This window comes from Sinohyriopsis cumingii, chromosome 6 (assembly GCF_028554795.1).
Source record: "Sinohyriopsis cumingii isolate HCF-2022 chromosome 6, ASM2855479v2, whole genome shotgun sequence".
Lineage (NCBI taxonomy): Eukaryota > Metazoa > Mollusca > Bivalvia > Unionida > Unionidae > Sinohyriopsis > Sinohyriopsis cumingii.
This window is the reverse complement of record NC_142966.1, coordinates 152884299-152906053: the sequence shown is the minus strand read 5'-3', so window position 1 is coordinate 152906053 and position 21755 is coordinate 152884299. Positions and strand designations below refer to the sequence as shown.

General features: G+C 36.8%; 1 protein-coding gene across 1 annotated transcript in view; it reads left to right on the top strand.

Moving 5' to 3' along the window:
* The first annotated feature begins 5256 nt into the window (after positions 1-5256).
* LOC149798285 (uncharacterized) overlaps positions 5257-21755 on the top strand; it is an 87223-nt gene continuing 70724 nt past the window's right edge. The window contains exon 1 of the mRNA XM_089963432.1: positions 5257-5471. The gene's annotated coding sequence lies outside the window, so the exon portion shown is untranslated. The remainder of the gene's footprint in view (positions 5472-21755) is intronic.

Genomic DNA, 21755 nt, shown 5'->3' with positions numbered 1-21755 from the left:
TGACAGCCACGTCGTAAAATGTCCACGTAGGAACGACAATACTTTAGCATTTCTTCCTGAAAGTCGAAAGGGTCCGAGGCGTGAGCCTGGTACCAAGCGTAGAAAGCTTCTCGTTGTTCGGTACGCATGTTGTCGGGGTCGTAATAGTGAGCCTCAGGGAAATGGGGTAGAATGGCGTGTTGATTGGCTTCCGTATTGAAAAAGTGTGGAAAGTACCCTTTAGCCATTTCTGTCATTCCAAACGTTTTAGGCATTCGACTCAAAGGCATGGCCAAGTAACTCATCGAATCTTTAAACTGCACTTGTCCCACTTGCATGAAAATGATTTTGGCTCCGTTCAAAGTGACTTTAGGACGCTCGGTGCCTTGTTCCGTATAATACCTCAAAAGAAACTGTCCATCGTATCCGGAGAAATTGTGAGCCATCACTGTGGCATGACAATGACAATCTCCGTAACGTTCCATGTCCTCTTGGCTCCACGTCTTGTCGATGAGGTCTAAGACCCATTGGGCAAAATTGGCTAACGTGTTTGGTCCTCGAAAGATTTTTTCACGCCCTCCGGGAATCTTGCTGCAGTGAGGGCAATGACTGAAGATAGGTTCTTGAATGCACTTCTCGCACGCTCGATGAGCCAAGCAGAAATTAGGAATGTGAATACCAGTCTCTTGCATGCATTCGAAATCGATAAAGATGAAATTGCCTTTCTTCTTGTGTCCATCCTCTTTCTCTGGTGGGGGTTGGTATTTTTGCACGTAGCACTGGTGTTCCAAGTCCACGATGTGGTGACAAATGTGACATTTTTTCTTTTCTGAACATACGTGTGCCTTGGTACTGTTGGTACGTAGGCCTTGTCCACATGTAGGGCACAATCTCAGGAGTTGACAAGCACATTTCTGCTGTGAACCTTGCGTCTTCAGATGTTGGTAACAGGCAGGGCTGACAAACGTGCGCAGACAAGCAGGACAATGCACTGGTTTTTGCCCTTCGCTCAGACAGGGTGGAGAGGCCAAACATCCTGAGCATTTCAATCCACAATGCTTGTGTTGCTTTCGATTATTATAGCCATAGTCATATCTCTCACAGTAATATCTGTATCCCAGGAATCCAGTGATACTGGTAATGGTATCGAAATGGTCATCGTGATAATAGACATGAATGTATCTTCCATCCTTAAAGTCTTTCCCTCGAAACAACAGAGGCCCACGCAGTTCTTGAGGGTGCACTTTCAAGGTGTAGCGTGGAGCTAGGACATCTTGCAATTTTTGCATTTCAGGAATGCCACAGGGTGTGTCTTTGGACAGGCCAGCTTGTTGTAACAGGAGTTCTGCTTCGTTTCGTTGTTTGGCTTGGTCCGATTGTCGAATAGTTTTCCAGGCTCTTTTCCATTGTGTCGTGTCGTTCTTGTTGGCATAGGTTCGTCCCACCACGATGGCTCGGGCTAAACACATCTGGTCTTGAGGGTTGTTAATTCGGACGAGACTCTTTTTGGTGCTGCGAAGGTCATTCACCAATAAGACCTTTTTGCGTCCTGTCCCTTGAGGAAGAGAGACGTGAGCCATTTTCAGTGTGGCTTTACCATCGGTGATGTCAAACTGATCATTAGGTTGTTGTACGTGTTGAATCTTGTCCATAACTTTGGAAGGGGTCAGTTCTGCGGGTCTGCTAAACTCGATCCAAACAGGGGATTTCAAGCTGTCGTGATCTATGGATAGTGTCAAGCGATCGTCTTCTTTGGGTTGACATTGTCGCTTGAGTGCGGTGAGCAAAGAATCCCACATCTCGGTGATAAACCCTTCTGCTTTCTCTAACGGTAGGGCAGCCTTGAAATCTTTAAACTTCACTGTGTAGGTGTAAGCCGTGGTTCTAAATTTTCTAGAGGAGCGCTTTTCCGTCTCTCGAATGGAATAATACTTTTCAGGGTTGACTAAGGGTGGTGAACTTTGTTTAGAGGGTTCGGATTCTGGTTTACTCATGTCCTCTTCAAAATCACTGGCATGAATGTGTGCCAAGACTTCAGCTCTGGTACGAGGCGATAGATCACGTTTCTGCCTCTTACTTTGTTCTTCTTTCTTCTCGAATGAATAGGATCGTTTCATCTTGAGTGCAAAACGTCAAATGACTCAAGTTTAAACACCATAGACTAATTTATAGTCATGGCAAACCAGCGTATATAAAAGGGTGTGTGTCTTGTCCTTTCACTATTCATTTCACTCTCAAACCGAGCACAACGATGGAAGAGACTAGCCAAATCGAACGTTTCATCAGAGCTTTGCGAGGGGTCATTAGAAAATTCTCTTAAGACCAGCCGACGGACTACTCTCCTTCCTTTCGAGATAAAAGTCAAGATACTTGCTATATCTGTCAGAAGAAAGGGCATTGGTCTTCAGAGTGTCCAGACCGTCAAAAAAGAAAAAAAACAGGGGCTAGAAAAGACAAAAGTCAAGATACCTGTTATTATTGTCAAGAAAAAGGACATTGGTCTCAAGATTGCCCAAAAAAGAAACAAGAGGAGTCAGAAGAAAAGAGGGATTCTTCAGAAGAAGAGAGAGATTCTTCAGAGGAAGAAAGCAGCCAGGTGAAGAAAAAGAAACAGGAGAAGAAAAGAAGAAGGGAAGAAAGTGAGGAGGAAGAGGAGGAAAAGACTGTGACGGTGAAGAAATTGAAAAAACAGAGAGAGTAAAAAAAAAGGAACAGAAGAAGTGTATGAACTTTTTAAAGTGCTCTGTTGTGAATTGGATTGTAACTATGGACAAAAGAATACATTAATTATGTAAGGTAAGTGTCTTTGAGTTTTGATTTTAAATAAGAAGCTACACTCACGCACTCATACACAGACACGTACTATAGGGATAAAATGTTTTGGTTTTTTTTGTTGATTTTTGAATTATTGGCAAATTGAAAGGCTATCTCTTTTCGAGAGAAGTGGGTGGCCCTGAAAAGGGCCTTTTTTTGGTGTAGGGGTGAGTTTAAGCAATCAACTTTAACTGCCTTAATCCTTTGCCACGGCCGAGGCCTACTTCTGATGATGATGATGATTGGGTTGAAATCACTAAGGGTGGTACGGTAGGCTTAGTCACAGGGTTGGCATGTTTAGCTCGGGAAGGTCGTATTCTCTTCGGTCGTGATAAAGAAGTCTGATACATTTGTTTCAGACTTCTTAACTCCGCTAAAATGTCCAACAGTACCGCGGCCGTTTGATTTTCACCCTTTTGTTTCTTTGCTGCTACTTCTTGTTGTTGTTGTTTTTTTCTTACCTCTTCTTGTTGCTGTTGCTGTTGCTGTATGAGAAAAGCTTGTTCCGCTTCCTTTTGTCGTTGCATAAATTTCTCCAATTCTTCTTTCTGTCTCTGTCTAAAATTCTCCACTTGCGGTAATGAAGAATGAGACGAAGGTTCCGGAACAAATTCTTGCGAGGTAAGAAAATCCACAAAATCCCAATGTACCTCTTCTGAAAGTAAGTCCGGGTTCCCTTGGGTGGTCTCCACTGCTGGTACACCCCAGTGAATCGTTTTCTGAGTTTCCGTCATGTTGAATCACTGTCGCATAGATTGACTGCACACAGGCGCTAGCGAATCTATATAGACCACGTGACGTCACAGACTGCTCTCTTCGGATTGGATGCGGGCTGACTGAATTTTGTCACGCGTGTTTGGATTGGTCAATGAACTCAATCCGTTTCAATCCTTCCTCTCCCTATAAATAAGCGCAGTTCAGCGCAATCACTCACCTGTTCTCGGAGCCTCAAGATGTGGACCGACGTTCAATCTTCCACCCTTGTGTCAACAATGATGTTCAGGACGGACATACCCATGTATGTCCGGTCCAAGTGGACTGTTGTCGATAGGACAGATACTAGTCCATGGATGAGAAGAGTTTACATAGAAAGACAAGGATGCCTCAAGAGGGTACTTGTGTATGGACCTGCAGTTAGAAGGAGTTTAAGAAGAAGAAGATGTGACAGATGCCGTCTATGTTAATATTAACATAAAACCAAAGGCCCTTTTCAGGGCCACCCACATTTCTCGAAAAGAGACTGACTTTCCATTGCCTACCCTTTTTTTAAAAATTTTTTAAAAAAATCCCATGTTCAATTCCCCTTGTCCCTAAAGTAGTTTTTTTTTTTCTAACATGTTCAATTCCCCTTGTCCCTAGACAAACCCAAACTCTATTCCCATGTTCAATTCCCATTGTCCCTAGACAAGCCCAAACTCTATTCCCATGTTCAATTCCCCTTGTCCCTAGACAGACCCAAACTCTATTCCCCGTGTTCAATTCCCCTTGTCCCTAGACAGACCCAAACTCTATTCCCCATGTTAAATTCCCATTGTTGCTAATCTTATCCAGGGTTTTGTGCCCATGTTAAATTTCCCTTGAGGCTAAAGTGGCCCAGGGTGGTTAATGTTAAATTTCCATTGAGGCTATAGTGGCCCAGGGGTGTTTTTAATGCTAATTCCCCTTGAGGCTAAAGTGGCCCCATTTACTACTACTGTCAGCATTATGAAAGCTGTAATTTGAGTGGCGAATCAAACGCCAACAGAGCATAGAGGGGCCGATAACATTTAAATATTGATAAATAATTCCTGATTTAATCAACATGAGCGATAACCGAGCTATTGCATGCATCTCGGCAATACGAGACGAAAGACGCACAATTATCTGGTTAAAAAGTGCAATTGACTGGGCACTGTCCACGATTTTACGGTATTTGTATTTTTCAGACTTTTCCAAATAGTTTGTATGCAGGTGTGACACATACACAAACATTTCGTTTTTAAAAATCTTTTATATTCCAAAACAATTCAAGTCCTATATACATCTGTGACATTTATATCTTACTTTATATTTAAAAAAAAGAAGATAAAGAAAAAAATTCTTAACAAATCAAATTAATTAAATGCCTCCTAATAAAAATCGTAGATTATATAACATCTTATGAAATACATACCAACCCATTTTGACTTAATCTACGTATACAGAATTATCACAACACGGTTTTGAAAGCTTATATCTATTGTGTATTAGCAGGGGTTTAAAGCATAATGGTGGAATTTCTTTGCAAAACCGATCGCCGTATTCTCTTTTCCAACCAAGAACCGAGTGATTAAAAATAAATAATCCTCATTTTGAAGCAAGTTCAAATATTCAGAATGGATATAATTTCAACACGTGTCTATTGAAGCGGTTATGGCAGTTCAGCAAATATAACATGACTAACTGTGACATCAGGAACAAAGCGCATACCCGTTATACCTGAAATTGGTTTATTGTTCCTTCAAACGACCAGCCATAGGCAATATATTGTACCTGTGTTCAAATCAGACCTTGAGAACTGAGTGGATTATTCGGGTGGACGTTTTTATTGAACGTCTTTCTTCGTGCACATTTAATATACGTTGACATTTGCCGTTCAAAAGATGCAGCTAGAGGATGTGGATATAGTTATACAATTTTTCTTGCTGAACTGAAAAAAGGTAGGTGAATGAAAAAGGTAAATATGTTTTCAATAGGAGAAGAAACTGGCGTGTATATGTGTGTTGGGTGACAGACTCCAGAGATAATTATATGTTCTGCCATGATATTAATCCGACATAATGAATTACAAGATATTGCCGTAAACATAAACATCCAATCTCGCTCCTCCAAAGACGCCCACTCCCCGCTTCTCTCTCTCTCTCTCTCTCTCTCTCTCTCTCTCTCATTAAATGACCCTCTGTGACCGGCCAACTGTTCTGTAACCTGGCCACATAAGATGGTCTCTACTCGACCGTTATAATTCAACCCTCTGTATAATGTCCACCTCTATAAATCTTTATCTTACAGTGTCTTTTTTACAGGTCTTTTACCGAACAAACACCCAATCGTCTCTTGAGGTACTCCACGATATATGCATTTAGCAGTATCATTAATCCCTTTATTGATTATTGATCTTGTTTGTATAAAATCTGTTTTATTTTCAGAAGGTAACCACAGTATATCTGTATATACATATAGTCACTTAGGGTCAAAGAAAGTAACCACAGTATATATGTGGTTATCAAGCCAGACTCGCGACCTAATGGGTGCGGGTTTGATTCCTACCACTGGAGCAGCCTGTGTTGGCTAATATTAGAGCGGTGTCTTTGGTCATGCCACTTTACTTGAATTGTCTCAGCACTACATAACCTACTTGTGTTGCTGTGCCGTAAAATAAATCGAACATGTTGTTGTGCCGTAAACACAAACTAAACCAATATTCTGAAATTATTATAATCTTTATATTATTTAAAGGTGCAATACATTTCTTTTATGGTAACTAAATGTTTGCTTCATACCCACCCCCTACAAAGGACAAAATATAATTTGTTTTGGCTCTAGAGTAAGTCTGTATTTAATAACTTATATACAAGGTCACCATTAATACTGGCCGCCATGTATAGCCTATCTTGTGCTGACAAATGGCGTTAAACCCTACAACAACAACAACATATACAAGGTGATAAACATCAATTTGTTATCCTTCCTCTGCCCCACCCCTTCTCAATTTCGACGGAGCCACGTTGGCTCAGTGGCCTGTGTGCTAGAGTCACGACCGAAAGTATGCGGGTTCGAATCAGGCTATTGGATCAACTTGTGTCTGCTACAGCGGCGTGTCTTCCGGCAAGACACATTAGTCCGACTGCCTTGGCGCTAAATAACCAACCTGTGTCGCTGTGCCATATAATACTAACTAAACGAAACCGAAGAACCAGTGTAGTGATATATAATAAACGTTTGAAGAACTTAAAGAACAGTTAATACATTTTCTATCATTATAGCTTTTTTAATTTTTTTTTTGTGGGGTTTCATCTTGTACTGTTTGAACGGCATCTATCAACTAAAATTATTCAACGAAGTACATGAACGGTACCGTTACAGCTGATAATGAAAAATATTGATGATGTCACTGTGCTAGTCACACATGATAAATATGACCATATCTTGTGTAATAATGCGATAAACATGGTGGTTAAAAAAATGAAGACCATACATACGTATCAGTTCTAATATTGCTAATAAGTAACTGGGAACAAAGGAGAACAAATATATAAAATATTGTAAAAAAAAAAAGTTTATGGGTGCATAAGCAATTCTGCGAAAATGTTTAATTAAATGGACCCGTCCTTAAATAAAGCGCTACTTAAGAATATTATTTTGAATAAAAATCATATTATATTTATGATAAATACTATGATTATTTGAATGAAAGTTGCAGCTCTATCTCGCCATTAAATTATTACCAGTAAATAGTAGTTATTTAACATCAGTTTTGTTCAATGTTACTAACAGAATGGTCTCCATTAGTCTTTATATCTTTACAAATTAGCGTCTTGTACTTCTTGTACGTTATAGTAGACTTTATGACTTATTGAATTACATGTATTATTTATCAGAATTTATTAATCTTTGTTCCAGTTTTCTATTTTACATTTTGAGTTTTTATACAGATTATACAAAATGATTATACTTATTAATATATAATTTGTGAAAGAAAAACGTGTTGTCTTTATTGTATATTTAGTTGGTAGCGACACAATATTGTGCTTCTTGGTCTAGAATTTCAAAACTGGATCCATTTTTAATGAAACCATTATTTTTATCTGTTCCCATAAATTCATGTATTTATTGTCTCGTGGGTTCACCGCGTTTTTTTCTGACCTCTTTATTAATTGAATTCATCAGTTTTAATGATATGTTTTCGTGTTTATTTGATCTTTCACGTTACTGACAGAAAGATACATATACTCTCTTAGGGTCAAAGTTCAGTTAATTAGTCAGCTTTTATACTTTGATTTCATGTAGCATTGAAATAGCATCTATAAGTATTTAACGATTTAGTACGGGGGGGGGTATATTTGTGCTGCAACGTCTTTTTTAACACCAGTCTATCTTTAAATAGAGCAAATAACAGGCAAAATTATATAGATGTTAACTACTATTGAAGTATTTTCATATATATTAAGGATGCTATTTAATAATAATAATAATGATAATAATAATAATAACGAGATGATGATTGTTAATGATGATGACGATAATGATAACGGTGATGATGATAACAGCAATGTTAATGTAAAGTATCAAACAAAGAAATTGACTTTTTGTGTGCTTATATTTTAATACGCGATTGTTCATCATACATTCTTGTACAGTAAATTCATCTAGATACGGTCCCACACATCAGTAAGGTTTTGAATTGTTCCCTGATTATTATTATTACAAATTATTGTAATCCAACCCCTATCGTAAGATCCCCAGTTCTTATACACACTTGTGGTTCATTCTGACTTATTATTCGCTGTCATTTGGAAGGGTTTATAGTCCCAGAGTTTCTTGCAAATTTTACCTTTACATTTTTTAAACTTAACTTTTAATTGGCAGTGTATATCCAAGATTGTGTTGACATGCCGTAAAACTCCATCAATCCATCCAAAATATAAGCATAAACGCTGTTTATGTGTGTCCTGCAAGGTACCCCTGAATATATTTGTTCAATCACACGTGTGCACTTAAACACAATCTTCTTTGAGAGAAGACACAAAACGTGCCATCAAAATATAGCCAGTGTTCAAATGCTTTTAAAAGAAGTATTATAAGAACATTTGTAGATGAAATAAAATAGACAGTAATTTATGCATTAAATAATCAAGTACAATATATAGTTTTCGAAAACATATGACCAATGCCTGTTGTGTAACGACTAAGAAGGACATATGATACTCACTTATAGTCACCATTCAATTCATTGGAAAGTGACATATTTCGACCGTCATGTGGGGATGAAGAAAACAACAGACGAAGAGAAAACAGTTCAAGTCATAAAACATTTTAATTGTCAAAAAGTTTTATCGACGAGAGTTTATATTGTATATCGCTTATTGTAAACTGAACTGAAGGTACCGAATATAACAACATATTCTAAGTGTAAGGCACTCTTCCACTAATAAAAGAAAGCATGTTTGATTGTATGTAGTCCAGAGCCTGTTAGATCATGGTGGCGATGTAAAACGGATCAGATAAATAATCAATTATTAATGCCGACATTAAGCATTGTACAAACATAATACACAGTCTTTTTTTCCCAATTCAAGAAATTACGGTTTGATTTTCTTTCACTGCCATTATAGAACTACGCATAGGACAAATACATTAATTGAAAAGCAGATTTTCATATCATATCTGCATGTATTAACAAGAATCTCCAATAAGTCATATATATATATATATATATATATATAGAGAGAGAGAGAGAGAGAGAGAGAGAGAGAGAGTGTGTGTGTGTGTGTGTGTGTGTGTGTGTGTGTGTGTGTGTAAGATTTAGATTTTTAACGTAGCTTTGACAATTTAAGTAATATCGCAACGTTGACTGCACTGTGGCAGTTTATAGTGAGGTTTAGCACTGGGGCATCATGCTGCAGATATGTGATATCATGTCCCATCCGGTCACGTTATCCTGACACCAGGCCGATCAGTCCTGAGAGAGAGAGAGAGAGAGAGCAAATGTATCTGACTGGGTTGAATTTCAAAAACTAGACAGTAATGGATTATTGATACTTTCTACTTTCACTAGTCTCCAGTAGCCATTGTAAACATTATCATCCAGAAAATAAATTCAAACTAATATAATATTTGTCCCATTTCTAAATAAACAGTTTTTGGCAATATTTTATCTTCACATTTTTAATCATTTTAAAACTGAAAAATTTAACTTTTAATGGGGATTATATAGCCAGTTTTGTGTTGAGATACTGTGAAGTATGAAACCAACAACCATACCACTCACCCACCTACCCACCCACCCAACTGACTACCTAAATCCTGTCAAAGGGCATAGCAAACGAAAAACAAAATAATGATTCATTTGATATCAAAGGCACCAGAGCAATATTATGAGTCGATCAATATGTTGTTTTAATATTATTTCAGCATAATTATTTTATAATCACTGTTATAAAACTCTGTCTGACAAGTTATTATCGTTGTTTTTAAAACCAGCCTGATAACCCATTTTTATTATTATTAAAATCTGCTTGACAGGCAATTATTATTATTATTATTAGTAAAATCCTCCCGACAAGCTATTATCATTGTTACTAAAATCCGTCTGACAAGCTATTATCATTTTTTTTTAAATCCATGTGACAACCTATTAGCATTGTTATTAAAATCCGTCTGACAAGCTATTATCATTGTTCCCTAGTAGCAGCAGAGAGGGCGAACAGACCATAGAATTCCGACAAACAAATAAAACAAACAAACAAAAAAAAACACGTAGAAAGGTCCAGATTTTCACAAATAAACGTTTCCTTGAGATGATTTTATTTTTTGTTGAAACCAACCCCATCAATAAAACCTAGTTCGAAAAGATAGCTGAAAAAAATAAAATATTCTACGTGTTTATTCATTTTTTTGTTTAATTACTGGACGACCAACATTGGTAGGCGCCCTCTCTGCTGCTATATTAATTAAAAGATTGTTATATTAAAAATAATGGTACATCCAGAATCTCATACTGCAAGAACAGCACGAGAACGATTAGAAGCAATTAAAAAATTTCTTCCCGTGCGAGATTCATTTAGAAAAAATCTACAAGCGCAACAAGAAGCACAAGTTGAGTACGAAGAAGACACTAAAAAACTGTTTAAGCCCGTCACTGCAGCTACTGAACAAGTTACAACAGTCATCAAAGAGGATCTTCTTCCGGTATCAAAACAAACAGCAGAACAAACCGAAAAAATAGCAAGAAGAACTAAACAAACGAAGAAGATTTTACGAGATCTTCCACCTGGCATAGCCAGGGAAATAGCTGCGGCTCAACCTCCACCTGTCGGCGAAGAAGTACTTGAAAGTATCGGAAAACTTTATACTGAAGTCACCGGCGCGAAGGAAGAACATACACCTGAACCCTGGCCAGTAAAGGAAAATATAAAATTAATTACAAAATTTAAGGAAGGGTTTGTCGAAAATATTATAAATACTAAAAGAGAAGAATTACCCGAAAAAATATTAGATTATATATCTAACAAATCTGCTGTTTTAAACCCCCCTTATGAAAAAACAAAAAATGATGATCTTATTAAATGGATATACCGCATGTATGCAAACAAAAGACAGGTTGAAAAAAAGAATTTGGAATACAGAGCTCTTTATGAAGAAGTAGAAAGACTTGATAAAGAGAGAGAGAAACGAAGAAAATTCTTCCCCCATCAGCATTCTCCATCTATGCAACAAACAGAACAACAACAATCTTCTTCGCCGCAGCAGAGGTTGGCGTCAAAATTTAAAATAATTGAGCAAGCAAGAAAACAAATGGAACGGGAAGATCTGGAATTGGGTGAAATTAGACGAATGAAAGGATTATACTCACCATCTAAGAAATCAGACGAAGGAGCTACTGGCAGTGGTCTGGGAGATAATTTTGTTTGTCCTGATAATATCATTAATGATGTGTCACGGTTAGAGGTTCTCATAGGAGGAAAACGTGCCGGAAATAATTCACCAGAAATAATTAATGAAGCATCTGATATTTGTCGGCGATTATTTCAAGGTGGTATCATGGATATCGGCGTTTACCGAGAATTTATCGATGAACTTGCTGATGACTAGTTGTTAGATAAACGGTAAATAAAAATAAGATGATCATACATAATAATCATCGTAAACCCATGCAGGTCAGAGCGGTAAACTCACGATTACCAATCTACAGAGCTACTTACGGAGATGGACTTGGTGATGTTATTCAGGGATTATTTACAAGGATAGCCCCAAAAGTAGCACCCGTTGCAAAACAATTATCGATGAAAGCTATTGATATTGTTCGTGATAAAGCTCCTGGAGCAATTGTCAATGTTGCTGGTAAGGCGTTCTCGGCAATCAAAGAAAGATTAGCACGATTATTGCGACGAAAACAACAATCACCGGTGAAACTGGCAAGTACTGAAATTATGCCAGCAGATGTCAGCAGAATAATAAATCAGGCTGCAAATCAAAAACTAGCGGCGATATCTGAAGAAGCAGAAAAAAATATAATAGCAAATTTAATAGCAGGGAGCGGTCTTCGTCGACGATGATCATCATTTGAAAAATGGTAACTATAATAAAAATGTTCAAGCGCGAATCAGACCCAGCATTTGATATGGAGGCACCTGTCCTTAAGTACGAATCTATACGTGATTATCAGTTTTATTCTTATGACGCAAGACAACCAAATCAGCGGAGGAGAATCGAATTACAGGTTCATGATACAAGTAGATATTTCTTGCCCGCTGAAGCGTTTATTGAGGTAGAAGGTAGACTTGTAACGAATGTTGTAGCTAATACGCCATATGGTGCCAATTTACGTGTTGGTTTTGTCAACAACGGGATTATGGCGTTTGATAGCGCCACATACATGATTGATGGAAAAAATATTGAATCAGTTCAGAAGGATGTTGATGTTGCCACAACAATAATTGGTCTAGCGAGATATTCTGACGACTTTACAAGATCGGCCGGTCCAACAATGATGTTTGCTAAGGATATTACCAACAACGCTGATCATGTTCAGTATACCAAAATACGAACACCAGTAGGTACTGCAGTTGATCCACAACCAGTTGATTTTGAGCACGCAGACAGACCAGGTGCTGCTTTTGATATTATAGGAAGCGTTAATGCGACTTACAACCTAGGATTTGCAACACGCCGAGCAGCGCTGTCGGGAGATAGTAGAAATTTTTCGTGTGCAATTCCATTATCTCACATCTTTGGATTTTGCAGAAATGTTAGAAAGGTCATCTTTGGAGCTAAACACACAATTGTGCTCGTAAGAAAAGGTGATGATAATGATGCAATCTGGCGAGGTGCTGGTGTTGCTGATGGTAAAGTAAATATATCAAAACTTTCACTGTGGATGCCAGTAATGACTCCATCTATTACTGAGGAACAAAAATTACTTTCTTTTATGGATCAAGGCGGTAAATCATTGCTATCATGGTTAACAGTAACCACAGATGTTATTCAAAGTAATGTTAATGGTTTATTTACATGGCATATAGCATCACAACAGGGTGTTTCTGCACCACGACATATTTTTATTGCGCTGAAAAATAATGACCGGACGAATAATCAAGAACATTCACATATGATATTTGACAATCTTGGAGTTAATGAAGTTTTCTTACGGATAAATGGTCATCAAGAACCAGCCGAGGATATATTGTTAAATTTTGATCAAAATCATGTAGCGCGTGCATATCATCGTTTAATGTCATTTATGGGACGTGATCAAAATATAGATACTGGTTTGCAAATATCACAATTAGATTTTACAGGTCTATATCCGATTTATTATTTTTCATTGGAACATCTTGATTTATCCAAACAATCTGTCGTTGATATACACTTTCGAGCTCGTGTTACTAACCCACCAGCTGGTTCCTTCTACAGAGCAATCGCGGTCGTACTTAGAGATAAAGCCATGTTACTTGAAGACGGTAGTGGTCGAATGAGGGTCGTTGATGCACCGGTGGAAAATCTTTAATCATGTTATTTAGAAAAATATATTTTATATAAAAATGTCGTATGGTCATGTTAATGTTACTCTGACTCCTGGTCAGGTAAAAAAGCTTCAATCAAAAACCGCCAACAAATGCGGAACTAAAATATCACTATAACGAGATCAAATTGGTGGTGGTCCAAACAAATTATCGTTGACAAATAATCAGATTAAACATTTTAATAAAGCCCTGGAATCAAAAACTGGAGTTCAATTTCATCTTTCCCCGAGCGCCATCAAAGACATGGTTTGGGTGGTATATTTCCACTTCTTGCGGCTATTCCAGCGTTAATAGCTGCTGCCGCTCCAGCCGTAGCAAAAGCAGCCGCGTTAGGTGCTGTTGGAACAGCTGCTGAAATGGCTCTAAAGAAAGCAACTGGAAGTGGATACAAAAAAAAGGACGGGGTCTAAGATTACCCGGATCTCGTTGGGAGAGAGGTCTGAGGCTTCCACGTTAGATACTCCAGCATCAAATTTTGATTTACTTGATGCTGCTAAAAAATTAAAAATAAAAGCCTTTAGAGGTGTTTTTATGCGAGATCAATTACCGAAACAACCGAATAAACTCGAAACGGGTATTATTAATCTCGATGAACGTTCTGGACCCGGTACTCATTGGGTATCATACGCGGTTGATCCACGTGGAATTGTTTATTTTGATTCGTACGGGTTAGCTCCACCGGTTGAATTTATCAAGTATGTCGCACCACTCCACGCGAAAGTTTGGTATTCAACGCTACCCACACAAACAATGACAGATCCGCCAATATGCGGCCGTGAGGTAATTAATGTCCTCGACGCTATATCAAAATCATCCAAACCACCACATAAAGTCGTGCATGATTATACAAGTAACAGATTCGTTTTGCGTAAGGTGTTTTAAACAACATGTCTTATTATAATGGTTGATATTTACGGAAGAAGATCTTCACGCGTTAAGAACAAAACCGGCGATGTTGATCTGTCGAAGTATGCGACTAAGGATGACCTCGCTGATATTATGAACCTGGCTTGAGTTGACCCAGATGAAGTTGTTATTTTTCAAGATCGATATGGTAAACTAAAAACGAGCAATATTAAATGGAATGATATAGTTCGACGAGTACTCGGTGCAGTTACAGATAATATTCCTGTGTTTACTGACGGCGGCAGAATCAGAGATTCGAGTGTATCATTTACAACCATCAGAGATGAAATTAGAAGAAGCGTTGCTAATCGTGTGAGAAACACCGGCGACACAATGACGGGTGAACTCAGCATGAACGGAAACAAAATAGTGGTTTTAAGAGATCCAACATCCGACGAAGATGCTGCAACGAAAAAGTATGTTGACGTTAGCTATGGTACCGTAGATGGTAAATTATCCACGTTACGGGCTGAGTATGATGTTCACGTGGGCGCTTTTGCAAGATTTCGCAGAAACCATCAAAAAACCGCTGAAGAATTCTTCGGCACTCCGCTTGTCGTTGACATAAAACTCGTTGATATCAAAACCAACATTGACACGATCAAACAAACACAGCAAGATATCAAGACCAACATTGACACGATCAAACAAACACAGCAAAACATCGTAGCGGGAATTCCTGAGATCGTTAACAAAACCGGTCTGATTAAAATTCCAACCGGAATAACTCCCGGACATATCACAAACATCGTATACACAGTATCATCGGGATTTGCAACGTGGTCGCAGCAAAATAATACTATCAAATATACCGCAACAGTCACTGGCCTGTACAGGCTGTCCGTGTTCAGTGCTGCGCGATTTGAGATCTTCACAACGTTTCCATGGCGTCATTCCACCGACAGGTTTTCCGGGGTTGTATCTATTATATTAAATAGCGGAACCGAAGAAATATTTATTCTGGAAGCAGCTGATAAGAAATTAACCGCAACATCTTACTGGTGGTGTTTGGAATTTGTAGCTGAAACACCTCAATTGTTTACTGCATAAAAATATATGGACGGTGCACAATACAGGTACAATCAAGCGCGTGAATGGCAGGCGGCGCTAAAAGATCAAGTCGAACAATATACAGTAAAAGTAAAAAAATATCGACGACGATTAGTTATCGTCGACGTGATTGTTTATTCAGTATCCGCTGTTGTTGCTGGAACCGGTGTCATATTATCAGCGGTGACAATGATGGCACCAGTAGCTGTAACTATTTGTATTTCAGCGGCAACAACGATTGCAGGTGTGCTCAATATCATCGCAAAAAAAAATATGTACTTGCACGAACGAAAAATTATCCGATTGCATGATAAAATTACACACAACGACGGTAGCATACTCGAAATTATCCTCGTTGTTATCAGCGAGTCTCAGTGATGGAATTCTATCCGATTTCGAGTTTTCAATGATGACTAAAATATACGACGAAGGTATCGGTATTAAAGATACAAATATTAATAATGACAGAATTACTCCAGCAGATCGTGACTAACACAACTCCGCCAAAGATAACGATGATCTCGGTAAGTTCATCTAATCCTGAATTTAGTATTAATTTTCCTACTGCAATTCCAGTAAAAGAAATAGCGTTAGCTCAATTACGGGTATATTACAGCTGGCCAAATATCAGATCAAAATCATTTCATGGTACACCAGCAAATAATTTGCTTGTATTTGCTAACAAGAACAAACCAGATGGTACTCCTGACTGGATAGATGTTGGAATACCCACTGGTAGTTATGAGATTGAAGATATCAATGAGGAATTTCAGCGTAGAATAAAATCAATAACCGGAAAAGAAGCAAAAATATCAATTAACGTTCATGAACCGACGCTATCTTCGACGGTTGAGATACATTCTCCCGATTACGTCGTTGATATTTATCAATCCACGATAAGATTCGTACTAGGTTGGCCTGAAATTCCCCCGGTGTATGAAGGACCACCAGAACCGAAAAAATCTGATTATGTCACATTTGGACAATCATATCACGAAATTGATATAGTGTATAAAAAAACGTTAATCGATGTAAAAAAAACAAGGGCTGGTGATGATGCGGTTTTTTATTTGCCCGATAGAGATATATTTTCTTGGACATTTTACTCTGAAAAAACAAAATCCAGAATAGTTGCCTCAATTGGTATTAGCACAATTGAACTTACTAAAATATTTACAGAAATTAATAAACATCATAAACAACAACTAGAGCAACTACAACAGTACTTTCAAGAACATCTTTTTAATATAACAAGCTCACTCAAAGAAATCATTACGCGTGTAGAAATATTAAATCAACTTGTTTCCGACATGGAATATCTCAGCCAGCGATTAATTAATACAGTAATTAGTGCTGAAGCAGACCACCATAGCAAAAAGCTTTTTTTAGATAAGTATAAAATAAAAGAAGCTGATCTACCAAATTTTAAATTCTCCGGATATAACGCGAATGAACTAAAAAAATCTGTCAATGATGTCATTGATGAATATTTTCCTAAAATATATGATGCATGGAGAAAAATAGCACCACCTCCAACTGTTTTAAGATATAATAATGATCCACATGGCGGCGGCAGACACGTTTCTCCGGGAATCGTTAATATAACCAGCACTATCGTGGTCAATCTGGTTTGTGACGTAGTCGATGGCAGCTATCAAATAGATCTCGGAAGATCAAATCAGGCTCAACAAGGATACATTTTATATACATTTACACCACAAGTTTCCCCCGGAAGTTTAATCGTGCAAGAACCAACTAATCCTGTTTATCTGCGGTGTCACAATAATATGTGAACACGAATAAATTTTAAGCTCACAGACCACCTCAATCGCTTAATTGACATACGTGGAGAAGAGCTCGTGATAAATCTGTATGTGAAATCGTAGATCTTTGATCTCGAATTAATCAAGTAAATATTATATAATGTACCAACACGTGAGGGTTTTTATACACGACAAAGAAGTACTTGAAAACGCCATCAGAACAGCGTTTTCACAAAACATGGAGCAATTTAACGTTAATTTAGTTATTGATGAATACGGAGGTGAGGATTTCTTATTAACACAAGAACAGTTAGATGAGCTCCGTCAAAAACATATTATCGAGATCATTTGCAGCAGAGATCAGATTCTAAATTATGCACACTCCTGTATTAAAGCCGATCAACTTAAAAAAATAATATTCCAGAATGAATAAAATAAGGAGCGGATTAAGAAATATTTTATTTTATTTTATTTTATTTTATTTTATTAGAAATATTTTATTTTATTAGAAATATTTTATTTTTTTCTGAATTTCAGTGAAAAATTAACAAATTTCGTGTTTTTGATGGGTATTTTACCCATTTGGGTGATTTTGTCCATTAGATCGTCGGGTAAGTTGCTTGATTCTCTAATTGATTTCAATTGAATAAAATATCAAACAGTAAAAACCAGTAAATCAGTAAAAAATTACATATTTTTTGAGATAATTTTACTGATATTTGAGCTAATTTTACTGATATTTGAGCTAATTTTACTGATTTTTTCTAATTTTTGTTGGTTTTGGTATTTTATTCAATTGAAATCAATTAGAGAATCAAGCAACTTACCCCCCACGATCTGATGGATAATTCAGAAAATAAAATAAATAATAAATCTGAGTACCAACTAACCCATCAAATTTGCAATTTTGATCATTTTACATAAATCTGAGTACCAACTAGCCCATCAATTTCAGAAAAAAATATAATATTTCAGAATAAATACAATATTTCAGAGTAAATATAATATTTCAGAATAAATATAATATTTCAGAATATAATGTCAAAATAAATACAATATTTCAGAAATAAATACAATATTTCAGAATATGATGTCAGAATAAATACAATATTTCAGAAATAAATACAATATTTCAGAATATAATGTCAGAATAAATACAATATTTCAGAAATAAATAAAATATTTCAGAAATAAATAAAATATTTCAGAATATAATGCCAGAATAACTAAAATATTTCAGAAATAAATAAAATATTTCAGAATAAATATAATCCCAGAATAAATAAATAATTAATTCAGACAGGGGTGCTTTGGTCGTTACCCGCTGATATAATTTTTCTTAAGTATCTTATGCGGGTACTAATTGTTTTATTCGTTTCGTACTCGTGTGATAACAGCGATCTGACCTTTTCTACTGCGACAGAAAGAGGAACAAATTTATTTACTTGATCATCGCTCACCATAGCCAGTGACTGAAACATAGCTGCCTGAATCCGCTTTATGAACTTATATTGAGTTGATAGAACGTGCTTATTTTCGTTCTTAAGCTCTTCCAACGTTTCAAAATCAGATATTATTTTTTCAGGATTTAGTTCATCAGATATATTAATTCCGTTTTCTTCTAGTTTTTTGATAGCAGAAATAATGTCATTGATATTTTCATGGTTCATTATATAATATATAAATCTTTAAAATAAAAAAAATTATCCCTAGAACCCCTAGCGAGTTCGTCGGGATGTTTCAAGGACAGTACAGCCAAGAACTCGCAGATTGCCATCGCATTCTACCAAGTTCACCAGGCACACATAACATTTAATGAATGAAGAGCCCCTATCGAGTCTTTAGCGAGCTCAGATTATGCATGGACGGCACATATATTATGAAATGAACCTCTATTCGAGTCTTTTAGCAGGTTCATTATGCAATGAATGACGGCACAAACATATATTATGAAATGAACCTCTATTCGAGTCTTTTAGCAGGTTCATTATGCAGTGAATGACGGCACAAACATATATTATGAAATGGAACCTCTATTCGAGTCTTTTAGCAGGTTCATTATGCAATGAATGACGGCACAAACATATATTATGAAATGGAACCTCTATTCGAGTCTTTTAGCAGGTTCATTATGCAATGAATGACGGCACAAACATATATTATGAAATGGAACCTCTATTCGAGTCTTTTAGCAGGTTCATTAAGTATGTAATGAGATGTAATGAGATGAAATATATGTAATGAGATGTAATGAATGTAATGAATGTAATGAGGCCATTTTCTCCGCGAGAACACCCACCCACAATAATCAACCCGTGGGAAATACAAAAACATGTATCTACCACGTTTGACATGATAGGATGGTGTTCTCGCGGAGGGGGGCTGGCGGTGCCCCAATTAATTATAAAAATCGCTAATATGCGTAACCACCCGACCAATTGTCAGTCATGGGATTCGATCCTGGACCGCGAGCGTCACAGTCCAATACGATACTGATTGAGCTATCAAATCTTGTTAGAAACATATGTTTCGGAAGTTAATATATAACTAAGGAACTAATTTCAAATATATTTACACTAAAATAGCGGTTTCTGAATAATAATAATAATTTCTACATTTAAATAACTACCCTGCATTAAAATAACGGTTTCTGAATTATAACAGCGGTTTCTGAATATATCTGTATTATGCAGACTGCAAATATCTGCGAAATCAATAACGGATTGTGAAATGCACCTGTACACCATAACAACGGTTTCTAAGCTGATTGTATATAGCTACCTGCGGATCAATAACAGCGGTTGTAAAATTGCCCTGATTTCTCGTAATGTTGTATGATGGGAAATATTTAAAAACCATAAATATGCTTCTACGAGTAATTAATTACGACGTAATTAGTTAAACTGACCAATTACGATCATAAAAAAATCAAAAATCTACGAAGAAAACTATATATTACAAAGTAATCTCCCCCTTATATAATCAAAAATTCAGTAGTGTATGGAGGACATACTGTGACATAAATTAAAAAAATTAATTCAATGTGGTGATGATAGTTAATAATGTGGTGATGATAATTATTGATACTGAAAGATGATTTTCTGCTTATATTTCTTTGATAAAGCGGTTTTATATATATTTTCTGCTACTTTTTGTACTGAATGTGAGTGAATATCAAAATATTTCGCAGCAGCACACATCGAACGAAATGTAATTACTTTGCCAGTTTCTGTGTTTGTGGAATTTACCGCCCTTCTAGAAACTGTCTTACATCCTCCAGTATTACCACGTGTATTATTCTCGCTGTGTGAGATAGCTTGTAAATTGGATAAATTATTGTTTTGAGTGTTCCCGTCAATGTGATCGATCACAAGACCGTCTTTGATCATTCCGAAGAAACATTCGTACGTAAATCAATGACATAGATAATGTTTCTTCCCAACAGTGAACATTAGATAACCATGATTATTAATATAACCAACTGGTCTTTTGAGCATACAGTGTCTAATCATTCCATTACGATCTGATTCGTAATTTGCTACGACAGGATGTGGGACAAATTTATTTTGCTCCATTATAATAATATTATTTGTTTAAATCATTGTTTGTCTGAAATCTTGATATATAATCCTCCACGGATTTTATAGCGTTTTCACCATTATTATTTTTTTTTGTCATAATATCTTTTAAGCTCTCTGAACCGTTTTCCCCCGCACTTTCCACATAATTTTGTTTTTCCTCGCACTCCAACACCACACCGCAGACACGGTATTGGTCCTAGACTTCCTCGCCGTATGCTTTGTGAGTGCATCCAGCAAAATTCGCCTCTACAGGATTTGTTGCATCGATTTACTGAACCGATCATCAACCATCTGCATTGAGACATTGTATATATAATATTTTTTATTTAAATATTTGTTTTAATTATATGAACGAGTTTGAGAAATTATCCCAAGCTAGGCCTGTTAAGCATAAATTCAACCTCGACAGATTATCTTCTGACTTGCCAGTACGAGATCTGGTTGATCCGAAAAATAAAAGTCTGATCTCGAAAATTCACGACGCCAAGAAGGAATTTTACACAGATGGTGCATCTCATACATGGTCAACGTTCAAGATTATTCGCAATACTGTCAAGAACGCCACAATGAATGACAAGCGAGCGGCAACTATCATTAACTACATCACTGAATATGAGGGCAATCAAAAATATTTCCTCAAAGTAAAATTTATTGTATTAACAGAAACAGGTAGTTGGATTATCCGTGACAAATATGATCCTGTTCTTGGTAATAATAAAACTGTCATATTAAGTAAAAATTCCAGACCGGGTCTACTGACGGGTATCGACAAACCGTATTATGAGCGAGCGTATCCTGTAACAGCGGTTATTTATGGAATCTATAAGATAAATAAAAAAACCAACGTTGATAAACTAGCGCCGATGAAATTTTCAAGGTTAAATTGTGTAGCCGAACGAGTA